This window comes from Macrobrachium rosenbergii, chromosome 7 (assembly GCF_040412425.1).
Source record: "Macrobrachium rosenbergii isolate ZJJX-2024 chromosome 7, ASM4041242v1, whole genome shotgun sequence".
In the NCBI taxonomy this organism is placed as follows: Eukaryota; Metazoa; Arthropoda; class Malacostraca; order Decapoda; family Palaemonidae; genus Macrobrachium; species Macrobrachium rosenbergii.
In genome coordinates, this window is record NC_089747.1 from 2,348,296 (window position 1) to 2,370,000 (window position 21,705).

Consider the following 21,705-nt stretch of genomic DNA (forward strand, 5'->3'; position numbering starts at 1 on the left):
TCAGTTCAAAGCAAAGTAGGAAATATGTATGTATATATGTATGTATGTATATATATATACATATATATACACACAGTATATATATATATATATGTGCGTGTGTGTGCACATTTAATATATATATATATATATATATATATATATATATATATATATATATATATATATATATATATATATATATATGCATATATTATACATACATGCATACATACACAAACATACATAAATACATATATTTCATATATTTACAAATATAGGCTTACAAATATATATGTATATATATATATATATATATATATATATATATATATATATATATATATATATATATATATATATATATATATATAATGGGCGTGTGTATGTGTGAATGTGTGTGTGCGTGTGCGTATCTCATATGTTTTCACATTTTCTAACCTCAGGTATAAACACAGTTTCCTTATAGTCTTACAGAAATGTGTTCGAAGTTATAATATATATACCTCGGTTATAGCTCCCCAAATCAGTGAATATGTAAACGTCTACTATATAAGTGGAATTAGAAACTGTAAATGATGTTTATTAAAATGAGCTTTGGACCCAAAAATTAATATTAAAATAATTTCACATCTTATTGGCTTCATATTTTGGGACAAGATTAACCAACCATTTTGGGTATTTTTCACTGCAAAACACCAAAAATTAATTATCGTTCCGGATTCTTCAGATGTCAAATCGATTACGCCATCGAAAGCATATAAAAAAAAATCCCTCTTTTGCTCACATGTCCTTCCATGCAAGCAAAAACATTAACTGCAAGCAAGCAAGCTTAATCGACGCGTTAATGGACCTTTCTATTTTCCTAAAGATCTGATTGCGTTCGCCGTGGTTAAAAAAAAAAAAAAAAAAAACTAAATCGAAGGTTAGAGGGTCATATTTAAAGCGCCAGGGGCACGGTTGGTATGCCTGATGCCCCGAAAGAATCGAGAAGTTAAGGGTTGGTATGCCTGATTGGTTCTCGTCGGCGGGAGTTAAGGGAAGTAGTTGATATTATAGGAAGGAATTTCGATTTTTTCCTTTTTTTAATTTTTGGAATGGAGCTTTGGACCTATAAAAAGGGTGTTATTATTTGTGAGTTTTTTTTTATTATTTTTTTTTAATCCTGAGTAATTGTTATGAGTAATAGTTACGAGTTACAAGAAACTAGTTACGAGTAATAGTTACGAGTTACAAGGAATAGTTACGAGCTACGAGTAAAGCTTACGAGTTACCAAATAGTTACGCGGTATGACTAATACTCACGAGTTACAAGAAACTAATTACGAGTAATAGTCACGAGTGACGAGCAATTGTCAAGAGTAAAGAGTAATAGTTACGAGTTACGAATAATAGTTATGAATTACAAGTAAAAGGATCTGCGAGTAATAATTACGAGTTATGAGTAATACTACGAGTAATAGTTGCGAGTTTGGAAGGACAGCAGGTATTATTTACCTGCTGGCTTTGGCAGTGGGAGGATGTTTGGATGACACAACCGTGTTATCCTGTTAAGAGTGTTTTCGTCGTATGGAGGACGACCGTGTTGGAAGGGTGATTGTTAATTACTTGGGTTTTATTTATCACCCCTGTCAAGCGTGTAGTTCATTATTTGTTGTGTTTATTGGACATTTTAAGTGTCATCTGCTGAACCTGACTCAACTGTACATTATGTATATTTATGTAATAAATTAATTTCAAGGTTATTTATTTATTTATTTATTTTTTTATTCAGTTCCCTTCTCCTTCATTACACTGTCTACCCCATTAAATTATACTATAATTTAAATAAACATTACATTATGGTTACAAGACGCACATAATAATAATAATAATAATAATAATAATAATAATAATAATAATAATAATAATAATAATACCTGGACTCTTGGTTGGTTATTCTATTCAAGAAAAACTCCCACGATCTCAAATAAAAAAAAACAGGAAGAAGACGACACATTGCAAATAACCCTTAACAATATTGGACAAGGAAGGATGAGGGTACAACGTCCCGGGACAAGGGATCAAATATTGCAAATCTGGCAACCCCTCCCACTGATCCCACCCCGCCAACCCTTGTCCCCGCCCCCTGACCCCGTGCAATGTCTTGATACAAGGGCGGGGTAAATATTGCAAAGTTGGCAACCCTTTCCATAGACCCCACTCCCTGACTCCACCTCTGACCCCATCCCCCTCCCCATGACTCCACCCCTGACTCCGCCCCCTACCCCTTACTCCACTCCCTGACCCCACCCCTCCCCTGACCCCGCCTCATCTTCCCTGACTATACCCCATAACCCCCGTCCCCTCCCCTCCCACTGACTCCACCCCTGACCCCGCCCCTCCCCTGACTCCACCCCTTGACCCAGCCCCTCCCCTGACTCCACCCATGACCCTGCCCCCTCCTCCTGACTCCTCCCCTGATGTTGATAAACGAACCTCTTGCTTTTTTTTCTTTGCTTGCAATAAGCAAGAGCGAATGTTGCAAGCATGTAACCCCCTCCCTCAGCCAATTCCCTCACCCCTTGGCGCCCCCCTCCCACAACACTTCCATCTCCAGGGAGCTAATTACTGAAGAAAATGAGAAGGATGAGAAGATATTGGGATAAAATCAAAGATATAAGAGAGGGAATATGTAACTGATATCAGAGCAAAATATTATATACTTAATGTTCTGTCACATTTTCCTGAAAGCACGTCGCTAAATAATTGTTTATTAGCTATTATGACACAGACAGACAAAGAGATGATGGAAGAAGTATAATTTGAATAATCGTATGATATATTTCCTCATGTGTCGCAATTATAAATTTATTACAGCTCCTACATTATTTCTAAAAACAAAATAATTTTTCATCAAGCGAAGAAATGAACAGATGACAATGTTATTTTTATTTTATTTGTCTGCAGATTTATTAATTTATTTCTGTATTAAATTACTGGTTTACTTAGTTATTTATCTATCTATCTGCTTATTTAATCTTTAAGAATGAACCGCCCACTCCATAAATTTAACCCAAAATAACAAATACGACCACCGGGAAACTACCAAGACTCGACGACGGCTCCGTAAAATCCATATAGCAAATCCCCCACCCCCTCCCTTCCCCCTCCTCAAGACCCCCCCTTCCCCTTTCCCCTCCTCAAGACCCGCCTCCCCCAGCTTCCATTTACCTGAAGAGATGAAGAGGCCCAATTTGCATTGACACCTGCTCATTTCCAAAATGAACTGACTCGCCTGATGGGTGCAATATGCAAATTGACTCGCCATAGGAGGAGGAGGAACAACGTCCGAACGAACGGAACGCTTCGAGCGCGCACGCGCGCCCGATCCTGACTGCTATAACAGTGGAACTTCCTTTGCCGTGGGTAGCGCTGTCAGACAATCGGTCATTCGAGTGTGTGGGCGTGTGTGTGTGTGTGTCTTTGTGTGTGTTTGATTTTCGTCCTAAAAGAAGATCAATGGACGTGGACGAAACAAACGAATTTTGAGTGTGTGTATGTGTGCGTTTTAGTCTTCTGTAAAAGAAAACTGTTGTGCCGGCTTTGCCTGTCCGTCCGCACTGTTTCTCTCCGCCCTCAGATCTTACAAACTACTGAGGCTAGAAGGCTGCAACTTGGTATGTTGATCATCCACCCTCCAATCATCAAACATATCAAATTACAGCCCTCTAGCCTCAGTAGTTTTTATTTCATTTAAGGTTAAAGTTAGCCATAATCGTGCGTCTGGCAACGATATAGGATAGGCCACCACCGGGGCGTGTTTAAAGTTTCATGGGCAGCGGCTCATGCAGCATCATACCGAGACCACCGAAAGATAGATCTATTGTCGGAGGCCTTGATTATACGCTGTACAGAAAACTCGATTGCGCCGAAGAAACTTCGGCGCATTTCTTTACTTGTTTACTTTGTCTCCGTCACGAATTTCAGAAAAGGATATTTCATTTTATGAATCTTTATGTGCTTCCCTCTTCCTCACCAATTCAGAAAGGAAAATGTTTTCATATTTGAATATTTGGAGAAAACATCCCAGAATTACGTTAACGTATTTGTAGAGTTACGTGATTGTGAACTGTTTCCTCCATTATAAGACTCAAGATATTATTAGTATTTTCCAGTTGAAATTGTTTATTTTGTCAGTTTCTGTCAGTCTCGGTAAAATCTGGAAATGTAGATATGAAAATATCATTTTCGTCGAACAAAATCCAGAAAGGAAAGGTCAGTGAAAGCAGAAATCATTAAAGAGAGATAAACAGATAAATCTGTTTCATCTGAACTGTCAGGATGAAAACACGACACATTACAAGAGGTAAAAAAATTGCGTCGAAGTTTCTTCGGCGCAATCGACTTTTCTGTACAGAGTATAATCAAGGCCACCGAAAATAGATCTACCTTTCGGTGGTCACGGTATAATGTTGCATGGGCCGCGGCCAATGAAACCTTAAACACGGCCCGGTGGTGGCCTATCTTGTATCGTTGCCAGAAGCACGATTATGGCTAACTTTAACCTTAAATAAAATAAAAAACTACTGAGGATACAGGGCTGCAATTTGCTATGTTTGATGGTTGGAGGGTGGATAATCAACATACCAATTTGCAGCCCTCTAGCCTCAGTAGTTTTTAAAATCTGGCGGCGGACAGAAAAAGTGCGGACGGACAAAGATACACAATAGTTTTCTTTTACAGAAAACTAAAAATCACGAAAAAAATCTTCCCATTTCTTCCTTTCATCTCTTATATTTTAGAAACGGAATTTAACATTAATGCATCCCTCAAGTATTAAAGGAAAGCCCTGCCTTCAATATTCCCCCCATAAAAAGAAAGAAAATCGTTTTATAAAAGGCGCAAAACTCATTATTCCTCGCACGGAAGAATTTGTTGGCGTCAGCAGCCGGTAAACAAAAGATTTATGTCGTTTTCTATGATGGATAGAAAACGAGCCACGACTCGGGGCATCTGATAAACGACATTACTGCCACATTTTGGACACATGTTAGCTACTAAGGGCGCGAAGCCACGCACTCAAGCAATCAAACTTTATTTATCTACGTCCGTCACGCAAGTACCTCTGTCCATTACCTCCATTCAGTCTAGTTTTCTGTCTAAATATTCCGGAATGTTCCGCTAAGCGACTCTTTCGCAAGTGGGTGAGATATCTATGAAACGGCCTTAATGAATATTTCAGGATTACTTTGCGGATACTCGAGCCAAGGACGACTTGGAAGGAGGGGGACGTCTTAGTGTCGAGGCGGACTTCGACCGAGGAGGAACCGGGCTTCGTAGAGAGTAAGGACGTGTCTTGACTCCCGAGTGGCGGGCAGGTAACTTTTGCTTGGGCGTGTGTGCTTGTGTGAGTGTGAATATGTACAGTATTATATATATGTATGTATATATATCTATCTATATATATATATACCTAAAATATAAATAGATAAATACATTTATCACAAGCCTGTTTCTCATATAAGAGAACAAACATTTTTTTTTACAGCGAGACTTTCGGCAATGAGGTTGCTAGCCCCGCACCCAGAACCACAAAGATCTAATGTGTTGACTGTGTCTGGGTTTTTGGTTTCACTAGGCTATGCTCTCCCATTCTCTCTACATGATTAAACCACCTGCAAAAATGCTAGGATTGAAGCTTGCTTTTTCCTTTAGCTCATTCTAAGTCACTATTATTTTATTTACATCGAGTCTTTCTTGGTTTCATTAGTCTGTGCTCTCCCAATCTCGCTACATGACTAAACCACCCAAAAAACGCTAAGCCTAAGACCTATTATCTCCCGAGCACATTTTAAATATCTATAACTCTATTTGCATCAAGTCTTTCAGTAACTCCTCTCATACCTTATTCTACAAAAGAAAGCTTTGTCCTTCTGAGAAATATCTAAATAACTTTCCATTCACTGCATTAATATCTATTCACTCCAATAACCCAAGAACAATATTGTGGTTAGTTTGGAATAAAATACAAATATTTGAATACCATATTCTTTCAGCAAATACAGGAAATCCAAATGAAATTCCCAACGTACAATCGTTGTTTTTCAGAGAGATTTTGCTATATGCTGCATTTATAAAATGCTGGTCATTTTTAACCAACTTCTGGTTTCTCTAATTCATGTTTGTTTTTCGTCTTTGGTACGGTACGTGATTTTTTGGTGAGTCTCGCATTTCGAGTATTAGTTTGTAAAGCATTTGTTTTGTTTTTCTAAAAGTATTACCAAAGCAAAACATGAAGAATTTTTGGCCCCCATTCGTACCTAAATCATTTATATTCATCATTACATAGAGAATTATTTTAATGTCATTTTTGCTGAAAAATATTTACTCTATAACCAATACTGCAATCGCATTTCTTGTGGCTATTGAAATGATCTACGTACGCTATTTACAGCAACGTTTCGTTAAATAAACTCGATCCACTCTCTCTTTTTCTTTTAAAATAACACTGCTCTTACCCTAGCAATTCCCCCGTTATCTCTCTCACGCATTTATCTTACTTTCTCATTTAAAGCCATTCCATACATCTCCCTTTATAAACAGAGCAACGGTTACCCTTCTATAATCGTTTATTCCACTTTTTCTCTTCCTCAAAGGGACATTTTTACCTGTGCCAGGCGTCCTTTACAAATGGCACCCTTTTAAAAGGGTATCACTTTCAGTCACTGACAAATAACATCTATACTGCCATAACAGAACGTCTCAGTTGAATTCCAGTTGCCTTTGTATAAACCGAATTCACTTACATTTCTATTATTCAAAGTCCCCGCCTCAATTTTATGCCTATTCTGTTAGATTCGAATTCATTGTCCTCATTATATTTTTCTTCTGTCAAATCTAAATTCTTTGTCTTCACTGAATTTCTCCTCTGTCAAATCTAAATTCGCTTTCGTCATTCTATGTTTCTTCTGTCAAATTCAAATTTACTGTCTTTAATGCATTTCTATTTTGTCAAATCTAAATTCATTCTCTACATTGTATTTCCGTTCTGTCAAATTCAAATTCACTGTCAAATCTAAATTCTTTGTCTTCACTGAATTTCTCCTCTGTCAAATGTAAATTCGCTTTCGTCATTCTATATTTTTATGTCAAATTCAAACTTACTGCCTTCATTGCATTGCTCTTTTGTCAAATCTAATTTCACTCTTTACATTGTATTTCCGTTAAATTCACCGTCTTCATTTTATTTTTCTTCCGTCATCCTATTTCGATAACACTTCAAAAATCCTGATCCTGCATTCAAAGACAAATAGTTCCCTTCGGGCAACGAAAAAAGCTTCGCTCGAGTTATATACGTATATATATATCTTTTGTCCTGTGATGCATTTGGTCATTAACTATCTTTTGTTTGTTGTCCCGCTTACCCCTCTCACTTTTGTTTTTTTTTTTTTTACTAATTTTCTCTCTTCTTATTTTTGTGTTCGCTTACACCATAAGGTATCGTTCTATCTTTCAAGTGGACCGGTTCTTATTCTTACTTGCTTTGTTTCATTCCTACATGCACACACGCGCACACACACATATATATACACACACGTATATATATACGTACTGTGTATGTATGTGTATGTATATATATATATATACACACATATGTATATATATAAAGACGAAAAACCTGAAGAAACCGATTGAAGTCAAAGGCGTATCGCAACGCAAGGAACTACTTTCCTTTCCTTTCACCGACGTCGTATACACTGTGAAATGACCTCAGATCACAATTTGGATCTTGACAGGTCCACAGAACAAGGGATAAGTAACAGAGACGGCGGGTGGCACAGTAACTGCTTACGTAGGGGGAATGTCACATTTTTCTGAATAAAAAAAGGGGTAGACTCATCTTTATGGCGTGGGAATTCTCGAGTATATTTGAAGACGATGATAGGATACGTTAAACTGACAGAAAAAAAATTGACAGAAAAACTGCAATATCTGGGCAGTGGTTTTCATAATTCAAGCACGAACTAGATTTTCAGTGTAAAGAAAGATAAAAAAAGAGGATTTGAGGATAAAAAAAGATAAAAACTGCAATATCTGGGAAGTAGTTTTGATAATTTAAGCACGAAGTAGTTTTCCAGTGTAAAGAAAGATAAAAAAACAGGATTTCTAGACAAAACACAAAAAAAAACTACAATATCTGGGAAGTGGTTTTGATAATCCAAGCACGAAGTAATTTTTCAGGGCAAAGAAAGAAAGAAAAAAAAAACAGGATTTCGAAAAAAACTGCAATATCAAGAAGTCATTTTGATAATTTCTAAGACAGCATTCAGGTAAAAAAAAAAAAGAAAATAAAACTGCAATATCTGGGAAGTCATTTTGATAATTCAAGCTCTAAGACAGCATTCAGGTAAAAAAAAAAAAATTGAGAAAATAAAACTGCAATATCCGGGGAGTCATTTTGATAATTCAACCACTAAGACAGCATTCCAGTTAAAAAAAAGATTTGAGAAAAAAAACTGCAATATCTGGGAAGTCATTTTGATAATTCAAGCACAAAGACAGCATTCCAGTTTAAAGAAGAAGAAGAAGAAGAAGAAGAAGAAGAAGAAGAAGAAGAAGAAGAAGAAGAAGAAGAAGAAGAAGAAGAAGACGAAGAAACCAGGATTTGAGGACACCCGACGAAGTGACAGTAATGAATTTCAATTACCCATAATTCCCGACGGCTCGAAATGACAGTACTAGACACCAATCAAGAATTCACAATGATTCATAAATGGAATCGTGCAGTAAATCACAACAGAGTTGGAACTGTTCCCGGCAGGAGGAGGGTCCTTCAAAATTGAAATGGACTCAGATAATGAATGATATTCCTGTAGGAATCAGTTGCTGAGTTTTGGCAAACACCGTTTTGGTACCAGGCAGTTTTCGGAATTTATTTTATGGAAAGTTTGTTTGTAAACAAGTTATAAACAAAAAGGGCATATTGATATTGTGGTAAGATGTGAATTCACGTTTAGGAATATGGATTCTGAAACGTAGTCTATAAAATTCACACTAATTTCTGTAGAATCTTAGGATGAAGAATATTGCGTAAAAAATTTATTATGAATAACACTGCATTAGTTTAGGATGAAAAATACTGTATAAATTATGATGAAAATTACTGCATTAAGTTTTGTCATGACATACAAAATAAATATAGAGATTTTGTCGTGAAAATGAAGACAATTCCAATTTTATCTTTCCATGAAATCGATTTAAATTAAATAAGAACAATCTTTGGAAAAACATGAATGGTCCAAAAAACTGTTAGATGTCGGGATACACATACATACACACACACACACACACACACATATATATATATATGTGTGTGTGTGTGTGTGTAAATAAATGTATAATAAATCTCTCTCTCTCTAGAAACCGCGTTAGTTGTCCCCCCACGCTCCCCACCAAAAAAAAAAAAAAAAGATAAAAAAAGACCCTTTGAGGGATCTCTTCCCATCCCGGCGTGAAATGCTCTTCCTTCCAGATACGTTAAATGATTTCCTGGGGGTCGGCGACTTTCTGAGCGCAAACTTGATATTCCGGGTGAAGCGAATTTATGCGGGCCAGAAAGGACTGCTTGATATTTCTTCCTCCGTGCGGGAGGAACACCACGCAAAATATTTTCATTGCGAGATTTGGAGAAAGGGCTCCTCACTCGACAGTTTTCAAGGGGTCTTCTGGGTAACGGGTGCATGTGTTAGGAGGAGTAAATAGGTAAATAAAGAGATAAATGGATGAATGAATACATTGATAAATAAATAAATAAATTAAATATAGCAGACTGTTCGAGGATCTGAGGTTAATTTACGAGCAGTTTTGAGATAAATAAATGGATGAATAAATGAATAAATATATAACTAAATAAATAAGGAGATAAATAAGTAAACAGGTAAATAGATAAATAAATAAATAAATAGATAAATAAATAAATAAATAAGGCAGATCTATACTATTTCGAGTTGATAATGCATTATTATCCAAACTGAGGGCAAGAGAGAACGTACGGCAACTAAGTAAAATGTTCTCTCTCTCTCTCTCTCTCTCTCACACACACACACACACACATATATATATATCAATATAAACAGCCACACTTCCTTTGAAATGTCGATATTATGCCAATTAATTGCTACTGATCTTTTCTTCATTTTAAAATTAGCACCCATTCAATATTACTGTTTACTAACTAATGGAAAATACACGTATTTTTTTCTCTTCTTATTCTATTGCTATTTACTTGAGTGATAGAAGAAATATGATTTACAATTCTCTATGAACTTATCGTCCATTCTCACGCGCACGCTAACGCCTACGACGCCAGATAGACAAAGCAATAAATCAACGAAGTACACAAGCATAAAGCATAAACAAGTCAGGAGTTCCTTCCGAGAAAAAATAATTTGCAGTACTTTTTTTTTTTTAAAGAGTTGGTTCCATGAAAGGGAACAGCTGTCATTTCGGTGTTTGCCATCACAAAGAAGAAGAAGGAGAAGGAGAAGGAGAAGGAGAAGAAGAAGAAGAAGGAGAAGAAGAAGATAAAGGAATAAAGGGGAAGAAAGAAGAAGAAGAAGAAGAGAAGGAGGAGAAGAAGAAGAAGAAGAAGAGACGAAGAAGAAGAAGGAGAAGAAGAAGAAGGAGGAGGAGAAGAAGAAGTAAAAGAAGGAAAAGAAAGAGTAGAAGAAGAAGAAGAAGAAGAAGAAGAAGAAGAAGAAGAAGAAGAAAGAAGAAGAAGGAGAAGGAGAAGAAGAAGAATGACAAAAATAGGAAGAAGAAGGAGAAGAAGAAGAAGGAGAAGAGAAGAAGAAGAAGAAGAAGAAGAAGAAGAAGAAGAAGAAGAAGAAGAAGAAGAGATTTATGTCACTAATTAGTCACGCCCCCGAAAGTACCTGGAATCATTAAGCTGTTTGCTCACCTGAGTTCGCTTCTTAATTGGGTGGGTCACTGCCTTGGCTCTTGTCACAGAATGTTGACGCTGTACTTTGCTCCCCTCTCCTCTCTCTCTCTCTCTCTCTCTCTCTCTCTCTCTCTCTCCTTTTATCCTTTCTAGGGGATGGCCTCCAGCAGGTGCTAACTTTTTACCTTTTCGGTTTTCAGCGGATTTTATGGGATGAAGCTGCTAGCCCCTGCTCTTTTCAAAAGCAGTAGTTCGTACCCACGGCAGTTGGATAACTGAAGCACTTCGCCTCTCCAGGGAATCGAACCCAGGTAAAAGGTAATATACATATATTATATGTGTGTATATATATATATATATAAATATATATATATATATACTGAATATATATACAGTATTTATATATATGTATATATACTGAATATATATATATATATTTATATATATATATATATATATATGTATATATATATATATATATATATATATATATATATATATATATATATATATATATATATATATATAGATATAGAGAGAGAGAGAGAGAGAGAGAGAGAGATCTATCACCTCATCCCAAACGTCAAAACTCTTCACGCTTCAATAATCTCATCTCTTCATTCACTTCATTCGTACGTCAGGGCACTGTCGTAAATTTGACACTACTACGGTCAACTTTAGATTATCAATACCCCGTCGTAACTCAGTGGTATCTGACGAAGACTGTTATTATTAATAAATATCGATTATAAGGTGATTTATATCACCTACGCTGTACAGAAATCTTCAACATATCATTCTCACTTCAAAGGAGCCATTCATAGATTTTTGGTTTTCTGAAAAGAAAACTATTGCGCCGGCTTTTGTGTGTCCGTCGGCACCTTTTTCTGTCCGCCCTCAGATCTTGAGAACCACTAAGGCTAGAGGGCTGCAAATTGGTATGTTGATCATCCACCCTCCAATCACCAAACCTACCAAATTGCAGCCCTCTAGCCTCAGTAGTTTTTATTTTATTTAAGATTAAAGTTAGCCATAATCGTGCGTCTGGCAACGATATAGGAAAGGCCACCACCGGGCGGTGGTTAAAGTTTCATGGGCCGCGGCTCGTACACCATTATACCGAGACCACCGAAAGATAGATCTATTCTCGGTGGCCTTGATTATACGATGTACAGAAAACTCGACTGCGCCGAAGAAACTTCGGCGCATTTTTTACTTTTTTTTTTTTGTCTTCTTGCATTTCATAGACACATACATCACTTCCGGACCAATTTTAGCTCCGTGAGCTGACGCTTGAACTCGTAAGCGAAAATAATCCCGCGCATGCGCAGTTCTGATGAGTTGTCAGATCTGTAAATGAGAAATAATCGTTTTGTCAATATTCTGTCGGTGTCTAGTTTGTCGGGTTATCTGAGTCTCAGAGAGGTGAGCTAAACAAAGAGACGTAAGCTGGTCTCTCTCTCTCTCTCTCTCTCTCTCTCTCTCTCTCTCTCTCTCTCTCTTCGCTTAGTCGTCAGCTTCTTGGAATCTTAAACTGCTCTTCTTCTCTCTCTCTCTCTCTCTCTCTCACTGTCTAGTACAAGGAATTACAGCTGGTGGTTGCAAGCGTTACAAAGATATATATTCTAATAATAATAATATTCCTTACATTGTCAGGGGAGAGAGAGAGAGAGAGAGAGAGAGAGAGAGAGAGAGAGAGAGAGAGAGAAAGGTGTATTTTGGCAATCAGGATTACCTGTTACCTTCATCTCTCATCAAAGTCATTATCGTACATCTGTCTTACCCCTTCTTGCGTGGGAAATATTCGTTATCATTTAAAAATAACAGCAATCTTCGCTATTATTAAAAAAACAGCAGTCTTCGCTATTGCTAATAAACAGCAATCTTCGCTATTATTTAAAAATAAAAGCAATCTTCGCTATTATTAAAAAACAGCAATTTTCGCTATTATTTGAAAATAACAGCATTTTCGCTATTATTAAAAAAACAGCAGTCTTCGCTATTATTTAAAAATAACAGTATTCTTCGCTATTATTAAAAAACCAGCAATCTTCGTTACCATTTAAAAATAACAGCAATCTTCGCTATCATTTAAAAATAACAGCAATCTTCGCTATTATTAAAAAAACAGCAATCTTCGCTATTATTTGAAAATAACAGCAATCTTCGCTAATATTAAAAAACAGAAATCTTAGCTATTACTTAAATAAGACCAATCTTCGCTATTATTTATAAAAACATTAATCTTAGCCATTAATTAAAACATCTATCTTAGCCAATTATTTAAAAGAACAGCAATATTCACTCTTATTTAAATAAACAGTAATCTTCGCTAATAAAAAAATCAATTGTCTCTATTATTTTAAAAAAGCAGTCTTCGCTATCAACAAAACATCAGTAAACCTCACTATTATTTAAAAAAAAAAAAAGAGAAAATTTTAAATGCTTGAACTGGCTCTAATTCCGGGCTCCGTTCAGGAGGCAGATTTGTCTTCATCTATTAATAGCGAACCGTCTCTTTAACGAAGATCTACAACCGTTCCCCGGAAACGGCGAACGAGGTGGAATGTCTGAAACTCGCGAAATAATATAATAATAATAATAATAATAATAATAATAATAATAATAATAATAATAATAAGAAGAAGAAGAAGAAGAAGAAGAGGAAAAAAATGGACAAAGAAGAAGAAGAAGAAGATAAAAAGGAGGAAGAAGACGAAGAAGGAGAAGGAGGAGAAGAAGAAGAAGAAGAAGAAGAAACAAAAGAAGAAGAGAGAAGAAAAAAAAAGGGCAAAAAGAAGAAGAAGAAGAAGAAAGAAAGGTGAAGAATAAGAAGAAGAAGCAAAAAAGAAGAAGAAAAAGAAGAAGAAGAAGAAGAAGAAGAAGAAGGAACGGTCACGCGGGCGCCGGCGGGAGCTAAAAAGGAGGGAGAGAGAGAGAGAGAGAGAGAGAGAGAGAGAGAGAGAGAGAGAGAGAGAGAGAGGACTCAAAATCGACTAGCCCTCGGCAACAAACTTTTTTTTGGTATTTTCCCCTTTTGAGGAAGTTCAGTTGCGGAGTCTGGTATTTACACTTAGCTGGGTGGGCGGTTTTGAGTTTTTGGCAAGGGGGAGGGGGAGAGAAGGGAGGGGGAAGAGGGAGGAGAAGAAGGGGGTGGGTGCGTGAGAATTAAACGACTGTACATTTTGACCTGGGGCTTCATAAAGTCTTTTTTTTTTTAAACTCAGACTTTTTTCTTGAATTTTAAAATATTTAAACGTGGAAACACCTTTACCTGCCTTTCAATTATTATTATTATTCAGAAGATGAACCCTATTCATATGGAACAAGTCCACCAAAGGGGCCACTGACTTGAAATTCAAGTTCCAAAGAATATTATTATTATTATTATTATTATTATTATTATTATTATTATTATTATTATTATTATTATTCAAAAGATGAACCCTATTCATATGGAACAAACCCACTAAAGGGGCCACTGACTTGAAATTCAAGTTCCAAAGAATATTATTATTATTATTATTATTATTATTATTATTATTATTATTATTCAGAAGATGAACCTATTCATATGGAACAAGTCCATGGGGCCAACAAGTTCCAAAGAATATTATTATTATTATTATTATTATTATTATTATTATTATTATTATTATTATTATTATTATTATTATTATTCAAAAGATGAACCCTATTCATGGAACAAACCCACTAAAGGCCACTGACTTGAAATTCAAGCTTCCAAAGAATTTGGTGCTCATTACAAAGTAAGAGAAGGAAAAAAGGAAATACAGAAAGATATCACTTATTGAAAAGAAGAAAAATAAATTAATAAATTAACAAGTCGATAAAAATATATTAAAATGCAAGGAGAATAATTTCTTGAGGTTCCAACTGCACGTCATCCTCAGAAGGGAGACTTTCCACAGTCTAACGGTGCGAGGAACAAAGGACCTCTGGAACTGAGAAGTTCGACAGCGAGGCTAAACATTTACTGCATATTGGTGCTGCTGTTCAGCGAATCCGCTTGTCTGTACTTCTCTCTTCTACAGGAGCATAATCCCCTGCTGGCATCAGGCCATCTCAGTTCTTAACCAAACATCTATTGGAAACACGACAGTCACGCTTTGTCAAAAGTGGCGTTTCATTCCCGTAGATTTTAACACATCCCAATTTCTTATAGTAAGCCTGAATAATCAATAGTGGAATCAAGATGATATAACTTTATATAGACTTCATGACATTGCCTGATTGCCCGTTTTGTTGTTGCCATTGTGCCTAAAACATATTCTTTGACGTTTTTATGTCATAATTATGACATGAATCTATTCCTACATATATGAAAAAATTAATAAAATATTCAATTTCACTTAAGATACCCTTACTATTTCTTTCCATATTTCTTCCTATCTAAGATATTTCCAGCACACATCCTTGAATTCTCTATTCCTGGAACATTTTCCACAGACAGCTGGAAAAGGCAGTCATTTAGGAAATTCTTAAACCTGAAGGTCATTTGCGGGGGATAAGACGCAAAGAAATCTTAGACTGAACTTGTCGAAAGCAATAATGTTTCTTCAAGATATTAGACGCTAATTGATTTCTTACACAATACCAAATGGTCTAGGATCCTGAAATAATAATTCTTCTATTTGTGGTCTGTATAGAGTCGAGGATAGGAATAGCTTTTTGAGAGATGTGTCTCTGAAAGACATTAAAAGTCCCTAATTATTTTTTACTTTACTGCAAAGCTACATGGTCTAAGGTCAGGCAAAAAATGTTTTCCTAATGACAGGTCTAGAGATCATAGTCCTAGATACTAAATGTCTAACATTCAGGTCTTCTAAGTCATCTGATTGACTGAATATTAAGTTATCTGGCGTCACAACAACATTATGCAAGAAAGTCAAAAGAGAAAAGAAACTCTTGTGGTATTTGGCAGATATTTCCACCCACATAATCACGAACGCAAAATCCAGCCTCTCTTCCATTCATAACTCTGAGACGAATCATTCTTGGATATTTCGCAAACAACTTCTTTTTTTAGCCTCGTTCATCAAGATAAAGACGCTTTTATTAGACTTATTCATTTAAATAAAGATTTTTCAGCTTCATTTATAAGAATAAACTCTTATTTGGCCTAGTTTATTAAGATAAAGATTTTTTTAGCCTCGTGCATTAAAATTAAGACTTTTTTAGCCTTGTTCATTGAAAGAAAGATTTCTTCAGCCTCATTCATTAAAATAAACTTTTTTTTAATGCCATTTAATTAAAAAAATATTTCTGAGCCTCATTCATTAAGATAAAGATTCTTTTTAGACTCATTCGTTAAAATAAAGATTCCTAGATTCATTCATTAGAATAAAGATTCTTTTCCAGACTCCTTCATTAAAACAAAGATCCTTTTCTAGGCTCACTTATTAAAATAAAGACTTTGTTTAGCCTCTTTCAATAAAATAAAGACTTTGTTTAGTCTCATTCATTAAAATAACGAGTCCTATTTTGCCTCATTCATTAATATAAAAATTTTTTTGCCTTAAGCATTAACATAAAGACTTTATAGCCTCATTCATTAAAATAAAGGCCGTTTTTGCCTCATTCATCAAAATGAAGTCTTTTTGCCTCATTTAAAATAAAGATTTTTAGCCTCAAACAATAACATAAAGACTTTTTTTTAGCATTATCAGTTTTAATAATGATTGTTTACCGTCATTTAAAGAAAAAAGATTCATTAACCCCTTTCTTCAAGAGCCTCATTCATTAAAACACAAAAACATTTTTAGCGTCATTTAATAAAAGAGAAAGATTAATTTTAGCTTCACTCCGCGTTCCTTTCCAGCTAGTTTCACAAGACCTTCGGCTATAGTCATGAAACTTGCACCTGGAATGCGGTTCCTGATGTCCCAACTGCTGATTACAGGTAAGTCGTTTCGTGCATCGTATAGGAATGGTGATTGCACCCAGAATGTATTTTTTTATTCAAGAGGTATTTGAGAGGTTGCTTTGAGTTACTTAATATGTCGTTCACTCACGCATGTTCACTTAATAGTCATGATTAAGAACATTCTTTTGCTAATGCTGTGTACGTTTAGTGTAGTAAGTATACACTCGAACTGCTGAATGCACACAAACACACATACATACACACACATATATATATATGAATATAAATATATATAAATATATATACAGTATATATATAAATATATATATATAATATATATTATATTATATGAATATAAATATATATATAAATATATAAATATATATATATATATATATATATATATATATATATATATATATATATATATATATATATATATATATGTTGTAACAGACATTTTCTCAAATGCATCTGTGTAAAAGAAAAATTCTGACAACGCTTTTATCAACAATATCTCGTCACATTAATTAAAACTGTCTCTACTCCTGTTTCCTTGGAGAAATTAAAGTATCCAGCATATCTGTATGTCATGAAAATCTACATTTTTTATGCCCCATAAACCTAGCATCATATTTTGCCTAAATTCAGTGAAATTTAAAACGATGCGAAAATATTGCTGCAACAGAATTCGCCATTCGTATTATGTCGAATTCGTTATAGACTGACGTTTTTTTCTGGGATGATTTTGAGTTATTTTTATATTTCTCTGTGCATTGTAAATTAGCGTTATGTCTTTTCTACATTTAGCCAAGATTATCCTATAATCCTTATATGAAATATAATCATATAATCCTTACATCAATTGTCCTATAGTCCAATAATCCTTACATCAATTATCCTCACCTCAGTTATTCAATAATCCTCTAATCTTTACATCAGTTATCCTATAATTAATTATAGTTCTATAATCCTATAATCCTTACATAAATTATCCTATAATCAATTATCCTTACATCCTATAATCCTTACATCAATTATCCTATAACCCTACAAGTCTTACTTCAATTATCCTATAATCCTATAATCCTTACATCAATTATCCTATAACCCTACAAGTCTTACTTCAATTATCCTATAATCCTATAATCCTTACATCAATTATCCTAACCTCAATTATCCTACAATCCTATAATCCTTACACCAATCATCCTTACATCAATTATCCTATAATCTTATAATCCTAACGTCAATTATCCTTACATCAATAATCCTCTAATCCTTACATCAGTTATCCTTACATCAATTATCCTATATCCTATAATGCTTACATCAGTTATCCTTACATTAATTATTCAATAATCCTATAATTCTTACGTCAATTATCCTTACATCAATTATCCTATAATCCTACAATCCTTACATCAGTTATCCTTACATCAATTATCCTATAATCCTATAATGCTTACATCAATTATCCTTACATCAATTATTCTATGATCCTATAATCCTTACATCAATTATCCTTACTCAATTATCCTATAATCCTTACATCAATTATCCTATATTCCTATACCTAAATTATCCTACAATCCTATAATCCTTACATCAATTATCATATAATCCTTACATCAATTATCCTATAATCCTATAATCCTTACATCAAAGAAGCAACGATAATAATACCTTGAATTTGCTGATAATAATATAATATTACTGGTAAAACAAATTCCATATATTTCATATGAAACATTATACGATAATTATGAGAACGTTATCCGATACGACAAAAATATCATAATAACAACGCGACATTATAATATTAATAACGGCATTATACTTCATGAGGGTAATGTAATATTTATGTTATAATAACTTGTTATAATTTCAGGATTAAAATGCAAAATTCTTCAGAGCTTATTTTTTAACATTCTGGTGAATAATAAAGAATAATATTCTTCCATGTTATCTGTGAAATAAAAGAATAGTATAGGCATTATGATAAAACCAATACCATCAATTAGGATTACAGAATCTCACAGAATAATAAAGATAATTAAGCCTATCAGATCAATACCTACAAAAAATGGCGTTTATTACCCTCATAATAAACCCAACATCTCCATCATTATCAACCTCATTAACAAAAAAAAATAATTAGGCAAAACAATTAAGGAAAATAATTAAGCATAACTAAGCCTAAAAACATGGCGTTTATTACCCTCATAATAAACCCACTATCTCCTTCATTATCAACCTCATTAACAAAACAAATAAATAAGCAAAACAATTGAGCAAAATAATTAAGCTTAACTAACTAAGCTAATATCACCTCACAGGCCTATATGCATCGGCAGCCGCTGTACCAAACCCGTCTGAGCCCACCAAGGAAAGCGACTCTCCACGGCAGCTACGGAGAGACGCGTCTGATACGGGAACGAGTCGTCGCATCGTTCCTTGCTCATACGAGGTCGTTCTGAGCGACGACCTGACCCAGGCGGCGGTAGATGTCGTTCAGACGTTGTCGCTGAGGCAGTTCTATGTCATTTTCGAAGACAGAGTAGGTAAGGGGAGAGTATGAAATAATTTACTGGTAACAGCAAACGCTATCAAGTGCGTAATATAACAACAAATTTCTAACTCACATTGGGATCGATGCCAGGGGCTCTGCTGACGTTGGGCTGGTGTGGGACCCCGGGTTCGATCCCCATGTGGGTTAGACATTTAAGTTTATTTGCTTGAATATAATTCGTAAAGCGAGGCTAGGTTATGTTTATATCACGTGTGTCACATACAAATAAATTTATAACAAACTGGGATCGAACCCAGGCCTCCCAGATGAAACGCAGGTGTGGGTCAACTGGTGGAGCTCTTTCCTCTCATTTGAGAATCACGGGTTCGATCCCCACATTGGTTAGCCATGTAAAACAATTTGCAAACGTCACTGACAAATTTGTCTATAGCGCTGTCAGAACATCATACTAGGATGATACGGCGATTTGTATGACAGGTATCGTACTTGTCTGCACGTTTTCTGATTATCTCCCTTATTCGACCGCATGCATGCGAGCGCGTATATTGAAATGCAGTCTCTGATCTCCAATTCCCCCATTCCAAGACGCATGCCTACTGCGAAGCCTGTGGAACAAGGGACTAGGCCTGAAAACTGTGTCTGTGATCCACTGGTGGAGCGTTGTCAAGACGATCTCCTATCAGCAAGCGACTCAGCACCTGCTAATTGGCTCTCTGACCTGGATTACTGAGACCCTTGTTAAGGTGAGACAGAGTTTGGCACTGGCACTGATTGGCACTGAGTGATGCTGAGAATGAGTATTCAGGTTTGAATTCACCGTATATATCTGTTTGTTTGGATAATCTGTATGCGTGACGGCAAGGTTCTCATTGTGTATTTTGTTTTTTCTATGTGTGAAAGCCGTAGGGGTGGCAATCGATTCTCCTTGAAGGGTAAATGAAAGACAGTAACAATATATATATATATATATATATATATATATATATATATATATATATATATATATATATATATATATATATCTATATATATATATGAAATAATCAACACACGAGCATATATATATATTCCCAACAATAAATTTCTGACTCGCATCGATCGAACCCAGGTCTTTCAGAAACCTGAAAAGCAAGGAGTGACTATGACCTTTGTGGGTCAGTTGGTAGCACTCTCACCTGTCATTTGAGACTTGGGTTCGATCCTGATGTGAGTCAGAAATTTATATATGTATAATAAGCACATAAATTTTATATATATATATACTAAAGAGATGTCCCAGAAATAGTTGTCCTCATATTTCTCAGCCAGTTTTGTGGGATGCGGTTGCTACCCTCACGACCATCTCCATAATTGGCCATATGACTCACTAATGTCGACTAGCTACCGGGTACTACATCGTCATCTGAGATCTGAAACCAATCCTCTCTCTCTCTCTAGTGAAGCGAGTATCTAAACCATTAGCCTTCAAGACTCTCTCTCTCTCTCTCACTGATTAGAAAATTCAACACATCATTCTTCTCGAAGACCCCATCCATAAAGGCATGAAATTAAACTGTGGACACTCTGTGACGTAATTGCATACCGAAGGGCGAGTTAATTATACCCCTGCATAATTTGGCACGAAATATGGAACAAGGTACGAAACGGCTCTTCGGGGGAACGAAAAACAAGATAACGAGAGACATAATGGCGTGAAAAATATTCTTATTCGAAGTGAGGTGATGTTTTCGCGCGCAAATTTATAGTCTGGCGTCTGAGTGATGGCTGGAAAATGCAATAAATTATATTTTTTTTATTTTGACACGAGTTTTTTTATTTTCTTAAGTGTTATTCAACTTCACGCAAGCATGTAGACGCTTCTTCTCCCTTCCCCCTTTGTAATTGGAAGTCGTTATCTTCATTAAGTTCAAAGGACGAATTTCTTGTAAAAAGGTTTCAAAGTGATTAAGGGAAATACCAGCGCCAGGGCGGAAGTGATTAGTGATAATTGCTCCAAATCATATTTGCTCGATGGTTTAAAATTGACGCGGGTTTGCATGCACTATCTTCTCGATAGCTTCTAAGGTCCAGGTAAGGAGGCGACGGAAAACAGTAAACAATTATGATAAACAATAAACAATTATGATACATCAAGCATAACAAAAGAAGAAAGCAACGAAAAGGCTCTGTAATTATAAATGCATCAATGGGTATTTGCATGAACTGCTAAAAAAACAGTAAAAAATTATGGAAAACATTAAGCCATTATACATCTATCAAATGCAAACTAAAATAAGCAAAAGACAAGGCTCTATGATTACAGATTCATCTGTAATTATTTCCTGTTCAGGTTAATTACAGTGGGAGGTTAAAATTCTTGTAGTGTCTTCCCTCATTACAGTA

General features: G+C 35.3%; 1 protein-coding gene across 1 annotated transcript in view; it reads right to left on the bottom strand.

Moving 5' to 3' along the window:
* The window catches only part of LOC136840009 (TIP41-like protein), a 164,203-nt gene that overhangs the window by 64,442 nt on the left and 78,056 nt on the right, over nucleotides 1–21,705 (bottom strand). The gene's annotated exons all lie outside the window — the stretch shown is intronic.